Source organism: Macaca fascicularis, chromosome 3 (genome assembly GCF_037993035.2).
Source record: "Macaca fascicularis isolate 582-1 chromosome 3, T2T-MFA8v1.1".
Taxonomy (NCBI): domain Eukaryota; kingdom Metazoa; phylum Chordata; class Mammalia; order Primates; family Cercopithecidae; genus Macaca; species Macaca fascicularis.
The window spans coordinates 191,650,164-191,657,010 of record NC_088377.1 but is presented as its reverse complement, the minus strand read 5'-3'; the positions used below and the strand labels follow the sequence as shown (position 1 = coordinate 191,657,010).

The following is a 6,847-nucleotide window of genomic DNA, read 5'->3' as shown; positions in this document are numbered from 1 at the left end:
CCCTCTCACTGCCTCTCCCCCTCCAAGTCTTCCAAGTATGCACTCCAGACTGGTATTGGTATTGAGTGTGGGCCGATGAAGGGAGAGTGGGGTGAAAGAGTTGGTCTGTCTCTTTTTAATAACTGCCAAGAGGACTGTTCTCTCTAGAACGTGAGGTATTTGACTGTCCTCGACTTTGAATAGAATATTCAAAGTGGGAATAGAAGCTTTCCCACTCAAAAGTTAATTACACCTAAGAAAGAAAATCAACAGTATTTTTTTATAAGCAGTATACAAAATAGTTGCCTACTTTTCTTCTTTTCCTGATAGCCCTGTGAAACTGTTTTAGAATGCATGTCATTTAAAAAAATATTCATGACCCGGCACAGTGGCTCACGCCTGTAATTCCAACTCTTTGGGAGGCCAAGGTGGGAAAATTGTTTGAACTCCAGAGTTCCAGACCAGCCTGGGCATAATACCAAGACCCCATCTCTACAAAAAATAAAAAACTAGCTGGGTATAGTGGTGCACACCTGTAGTCCCAGCTACTCAGGAGGCTGAGGTGGGAGGATCACTTGAGCTGAGGAGGTTGAGGTTGCAGTGAGCTGTGTTTGTGCCACTGCACTCCAGTCTGGGCAACAGAGTAAGATCCCCATCTCAAAAAAAAATGTATCTCAAGACTTGTTCACTTCAAGAAAATTTGAGTAGCCCAATCCCCTGAGGAAATTGGAACCAAGGGACAAAGGGTCATATCTCCTTTTTGGCTTCTCTGCAGATATGGTTCTTATCTGAGAATCATATAAACTGTTCCCAATGGGCAGAGCAATGGCACAGCCAGGAGTGTCTGGGGAAACTGCACCGTCCTGAGCTCCCTCCCAAGTCATCTGTGTCTGGGTTCTCTGCTTATGCCCCACAAATAACTCGTCCAAGTAGGACATTCGAACAGGCACCCCAGACGCAGAATGTGATCGGCACCACAGCTCAGCACATGACCTGGCTTTTTCTCTTCATCTTCATCCTTGTATATGTCTAAAGAGAAACGTTTGGGTGGGAGGAAATGACATTTGAGTTCATTAATTCAAAACACTGGTGGTAAGATGATTTATTCCAGGAACTTCAGTTCTGGATTTCATCAAATAAACTCAGGGGCTCAGCAGAAGAAAGTGACCGTCTTGTGAGTTCACTGAGCTCTGTCTCCGGAACAGAACCCCAAGGAGTCGTACACAAGAGCAGCAAAGTGCAGGCTGCCCACTGCACCTGCGCCAAGGGGAAGGCATGGTCTCTGCAGGCACCTGCCTCCTACCCCAGCAGCCGCACGTTGCTGCCAGCACCTGGGGACTGCTGCCTCAGATGGAGAAGCTGGAACTCGGATCCTAGACTTTTCCCCTGGGGGAATGCGATGATGGTTCCTAAACTTCACAGGTGCAGGCACGGTTCAAACCCCCGCTTTGCCCTTCCTAACTGCCTGAACTTAAGCAAGTGACCTCCTCCCCCAAGTGCTTCAGGTTCCTGATCTGTAGAAGGAAGACCGTAACGATAATGGTCTTGTGGAGTAGGGTGAGGATTAAATAATCTCTCTCCAGTGGGGACTGTTTATTATATCATACCCCATGTACCTCAGGGACAGAAAATGGGGTTAGGGGGCAGGACATGGTGGTGCACACCTGTGGTCCCAGCTGCTCTGGAGACTGAGGCAGGAGGATCACTTGAGCCCAGGAGATCGAGGCTGCAGTGAGCCGTGATTGCACCACCGCACTCCAGCCTGGGTGACCAAGGAAGACCCTGTCTCCAAAAGAAAATTCGGTTGGAGTTAGTATCTCCCCTTGCTCCTCACTATGGCTTTCAGGTCATACCTCTTTTGGGAACTAGTAAGCCTCTTCGAGTGTTAGCTGCTGGTCACTTCCGTTCGTGCTTCGGGGTATGGGCATCCAGCTCAGTCCCCTCCTCTGTCCCCAGGCTTTGCCCCAAGACATGCCGGGTGTATTTGTTCCCCGTTGCTGCATAATAAACCGCCACAGACAGTGGCTTCAACAACACAGACTTACTCTCTTAGCGTTCTGGATGTCCGGAGTCTGAAATGAACCTACAGGGCTAAAATCAAGGTGTCCACAGGGCAGGTTCCTTCTGGAGGCTGCAAGGGAGAATCTCACTGTTCCTTGTCTCCTTCAGCGTGAGATAGAGAGAGAAAGAGGGAGAGGAGGGGGGTTGGTGAGGTACAAGGTGCCACACACTTTTAAATGACCAGATCTCGTGTGAACTCAGAGTGAGAGCTCACTCATCACCAAGAGGATGGCCCAAGCCATTCATGAGGGATCTGCCCCCATAGCCCAAACACCTCCCATCAGGCACCTCCAACACTGCGGATTACATTTCATTCAACACAAGATTTGGGCAGGGACAAATATTCAAACTACATCAGATATTAAGGTCCCCAAACCTTCACTTTAGACTCAGCTGCTTTCCTTCAGCTTCTAGGGCAGCCTGCAGAGGGCAAGTGCCTTTACTCTGAGAGCAGCTGGGTAAGAACGCTGCCTTCTCTGACTGCACTGAGCACCAGCCCCCCATTCACCAGGCATCCCACCTTCTGCCTCCCAACAACTGCTTTATGTAGGCCCAGGGGCTGGGCCTGGCTTTTCTACACCACCCTTGGGAGTCCTTCCCATCTTTAAGGATTTTCTGAAAGGTCAAGCCTGGCTGCACTGGGGAAGGGAAGGCAGAAGCCACAGCCCCTCCCAGCCGGCAGCCTGGGCAGCAAGTGGAGGAGGTAGAGCACTTTCCTCTCTCTCTGGAGCTGAGGAATGTGCAGAAAATGGGCCTGGGGGTCCTTTCCAGGTTGCTCAGGAAGGGGTCTAGGGATGTATCTGAGAGGACAAGGGTTTGGGTAGGCACCCAGGCCAGGCCTCCAAAGCCGCAGTGCCCTGGCCCTGAGAGCTTGCCTGCCAGTGATTTCTACCTTGGCTGGAATGTACTTTGCCGTCCCCTCTGTAGACACTTCCTTGGGCAGGTGCGGCCATCTGGTTTACTCCACAGGAGGTGGGAGTGACAGCAGCAAATAAAGAAGACAGGAGGAAGGCAGCCAAGGGGTGCGTGAGTGAACACAAACAGCAGGAGGGCACTTTGCCCAGTGTGGCTTCTGAATCATGCCTCTGAAAGTCCCTGTGTGTGCACACACAGTGCTTATGTTTCTGTGCATGTGTCTGTGGAGAGTGTGGTTGGGGGTCGGAGGGGTACCTGTGAATTCCTTAGAGAATCCTGGAGGGTGGGATTCTACGGGACCTGCAAGCAAGTCCATTGGGTTCCAAATGTTTTCTGCAGGTTCTGGTGGGCGCCCCCGGACACCCAAGGGGCGGGCCCAGGAAAGAAGGTTGCTGGGGAGAGGGAGACCCATCCCATGCTGCAGCTGAAACACTCCTGGGGTGATCCATGGGTCTTCCCGGTGACATTTTGAAAAAATAAGATTTTACTTTCATTAAAAAAAAAACTTTGGAAGTAGTGACTTCCCATCCAACCTCCTCATTCTTCAGTGAAGAAACTGTAGCCCCCAGGAAGGAAGTGACTTCCCCAAGTTCATGAAGGAACCAGCTGGGGGAGAGTCTCAGGCCTCCTGACTCCAAAGTGGGTGCCATCCGTAGTTTATCTTTCATCTCTCAGCCTGCAGGGCTGTGGAGGTACAGGTGGCTGGAGGGTGTACTCTGCCCAGCCTCACCCTGGTGAGGACCAAGTGTCCTGGTTCTGAGGAACACAAGGCAAAGCCTCCCACTTCTAAAGTCTCTTCTTGTTTCCTGACCTGCCACACTGGTCAGGCCTCTGGTGAAAGGCATTCAAGGCCCTGTCAGCACCCTCATGTGACCTGGGCGCCCCAATATGCATGGAGCTGTTGACACCACTTACCACTGCTTGGCCTGGAGAAGTTCTCATCAGCCCTACAGGGACATGGGACAGCGGGATACATAAGTTGTTGTGGATGGAGGATGGAAGATTGGCCCCATTAGCATCAAGAGCGTGCAGCTGCAGCGTCAGGTCACCTGACAGGCAGCCAGGTGGTGAGAGTTGGGAGCCCTGCTGGGCACTGATGCAGCCCATGCTGCAGGGCTGAGAGCCCTTCCTGCCTCAGGTGTGGCCCCCCACTAGGAGGATTTGCCCAGCGAAGGGCAGAGTGGGCCCACACACCTGGTGGGAAGGGCAGAGAGACACCATGGTTGGGAAAGGCAGAGGGTATAGCCCCCAGGGAACAAATCAGCAACATGAGGAGTCACCAAAGATGCCGAGTACTTTAGGCAGACACTGCAAAGTCAGGGATCGGTGTGAGCCATACACACACACACATTGCCATCATAACGGTTCCTCCCCCCACCACCACCACGTTCTCCCTGACGGGGCAGGAGGAGGCCCCAGCGCACAACTATTTCAGAGACACCTGTGCCTGTGCTTAAGCCCCAGCTGCTTTAGAATGAGACACAGCGGACAATGACTGCATAATTCCCCCTCCCCCACCCACCCACCCACCCACACACACACACACACACACACACACCCCTTGAAATTGAGGAGAAGGGTCTGTCCTTGGGGAGACAATCAAGTGGCATTCAACATGGCAAAGGGAATGTTCTATTGATAAAACTACCTTCTCCTCCCAGCAAGTGAAGGGGCCGAGCCATCACCGGGGGCAGATCCAGGATTTCTGGAGCTTGAAGCTTATAGAACTTGAGGGGGGCCTCTTTTTCAAAAGATACGAAAATGGAAGTACTAAATTAGTGACCTTGTATCTATTGATTTCTTTTTAACCAGTAAGGCTTCACATCTCAAATTTTCCAAATTGAGTCCTCTTATTTTAATCACTTTGTTACTAATAATAATCTCCACACCTATTGAATTTCAAGTGCTACCAGCAGTGCTGATTTCCCTTTCTCTTTTATAAGATTGGGATTCACCATATATATCATAATATGCAGAATACATGAAGAATAACTCCATATCAAAAAGTCCTACACATTTAAACATGCAAAATCGTTTTACACATAAGGTATTCAAGGTTATCCAAAACAGATAACATTGACTTCTTTCACAACATCTGTGCCTCTGGGTAAGATTGGCAAGAACTGTGTTCTTGGCAAGATACTATAAGCTGTATTTCTGGAAAACATTAAGCAGGTTTATTTTTCCGAAAAAAGAGGTTCCCTGCCTTCCCATTGAATAGGTGTGGCCAAAATTAATCACTTAACTTCAATTCATATTGCTACGAGGCCAGGCAAGTGGCTTATGCCTGTAATCCCAGTACTTTGGGAGGCCAAAGTGGGCGGCCTAGGTCAGGAGTTCAAGACCAGCCTGGCCAACATGGTGAAATGCCATCTCTACTAAAAAAAAAAAAAAAAAAAAAAAAATTGCTGGGCGTGATGGTGAGCACCTGTAGTCCCAGCTACTCAGGAGACTGAGGCAGGAGAATCGCTTGAACCCGGGAGGTGAAGGCTGCAGTGAGTAGAGATCATGCCACTGCATTCCACATTCCAGCCTGGGTGACAGAGCCAGACTCCATATCTCTCTCTCTCTCTCTCTCTCTCTCTATATATATATATATATGTGTGTGTGTGTGTGTGTGTGTGTGTGTACATATACCTGAGACTGGGTAATTTATAAAGAACAGAAATGTATTTTCTCCTAATTCTGAAGGCTGGGAAGTCCAAGATCAAGGCGCCAACAGATTCAGTCTCTGGTGAGGGCTGCCCTCTGCTTCCAAGATGGCGCCTTCTTGTTGCGTCCTCACATGGAAGGGCAAAAAGAAGCCTAGCTAGTTCCCTCCAGCCCTTTCGTAAGGTTGCTAATCCCATTCATGAGGGCTTTGCCCTCAGGACTTAATCACCTCCTAAAGTTCCCACCTCTTAATACTGTTGCATTGAGGATTAAGTTTCAACATGAATTTTGGAAGGCACACAAGCATTCAAATCATAGCAGATGGTAAATGTTATGTTACGTGTATTTTACCACAGTCTCTAAAAAGAAAGAAAGAGCCCGGGCGTGGTGGTTCACACCTGTAATCCCAGCACTTTGGGAGGCTGAGGTGGGCGGATCACGAGGTCAGAAGATCGAGACCATCCTGGCTAACATGGTGAAACTCCGTCTCTACTAAAAATAGAAGAAAAAAAAATTAGCGGGGCATAGTGGCAGGAGCCTGTAGTTTCAGCTACTCGGGAGGCTGAGGTAGGAGAATGGTGTGAACCTGGGAGGTGGAGCTTGCCGTGAGGTGAGATCCAGCCTGGGTGATCCAGTGAGACTCTGTCTGGAAAAGGAAGGAAGGAAGGAAGGAGAAAGAGAGGGAAAGAAAGAAAGAAGGAAAGAAAGAAAGAAAGAAAGAAAGAAAGAAAGAAAGAAAGAAAGAAAGAAAGAAAGAAAGAGAGAGAGAGAGAGAGAGAGAGAGAGAGAGAGAGAGGGAGGGAGGGGAAAGAAAGAAAGAGAGGCATAAGGAACCCCCAGTTACCTCTCATCCAGCTTCTAAATTGTCAAGGCATGGTCAATCTTGTCTTATCTGCCCCTCACCCACACTTTTCCAGAAAGAAGACCCAGAGGATTCCACGCCTGCCTGGAAACCATGACCAGTCTCCACTGGAAGTTGAAGTTAATGCTGCATGTCTTCATACAACCTCTAGCCATTTCTAGTGTCCCTCAGAATTTTTCCAAATTCAGGCAAACACAGAAATTACTTTCAAAAATTCAGCAGAGCAGTCACTTAGCCTTAATTCAGAGGATTCTGTTACAGATGGGCATCAGCATCTGAAATGCTGGCATGAGCTGGGCATTCCCTACCTGCACCCCCAATTTAGTATCCAAGCAACTGAGAGATCAGGTGAAGATAACAGTCATTTTAAAGAGCTGG

At 49.3% G+C, this 6,847-nt stretch overlaps 1 long non-coding RNA gene across 1 annotated transcript; it reads right to left on the bottom strand.

The window, feature by feature from the left end:
• Positions 1 to 1,559: 1,559 nt before the first annotated feature.
• LOC123572280 (uncharacterized) lies at positions 1,560 to 6,209 on the bottom strand. The gene is made up of 3 exons (XR_006696688.2): positions 5,593 to 6,209; positions 4,604 to 4,696; positions 1,560 to 2,142 (listed from the first exon to the last, which is right to left on the bottom strand). It is a non-coding gene; the product is annotated as an uncharacterized lncRNA (long non-coding RNA).
• Positions 6,210 to 6,847: the final 638 nt, after the last annotated feature.